We start from the raw sequence: 609 nt of genomic DNA on the forward strand, positions 1-609 counted from the left end.
GCGCGGAGCCCCCGGTGCGCTCTCGGAAACCGCCCGGCTCCGGGCGGGGCGGGTCTCAAGCGTCCTCAAGCCTCCCTGCAGCTACGGGCTGGGTGGGCTGCAAAACGGAGGGCAAAGCTAAAGCCTTCTCCACCAGGTTGTGACAGAGAACTCCACATCTGGTCCCTCACACCTGTTGTCCTTGGCATATGTCGTATCAAGTTGACCTCATGGGTCATTGTCGCAGTGGACAAAATAACCAAGAGTTGAGAGAGATTCTGGAGCTCGATCTGGTAGGGTTCCTACTCTGGCTCCCCACCCGCCAGCTGTGAGAGTTGGCCCACTTCAGTTTAACCCTCTGTGCTCCCTCTCCTTGGTTGGATAATAACAGCATTCCTGGGGGTTAATGTGTATAAGGGGTTCTCACAAGGATGATTGGCCCAACATTGACTTACAATGTATGTAAAGGGCACTTAAATTAAAAAAAAAAAAAATAGTGCAGTGTGTTCCAGCCACTGCTATGGAGACTATATGACTGAGGGAGTTGTCCTCTGGGTCATCTACTCACAGCCCTTAATACTGTGGCAATTACTATCAGACCACCTGCTGGTGAACACAGCCTTGGTCAAG

Source organism: Marmota marmota, unplaced genomic scaffold (assembly GCF_001458135.2).
Source record: "Marmota marmota marmota unplaced genomic scaffold, marMar, whole genome shotgun sequence".
Classification (NCBI taxonomy): Eukaryota; Metazoa; Chordata; class Mammalia; order Rodentia; family Sciuridae; genus Marmota; species Marmota marmota.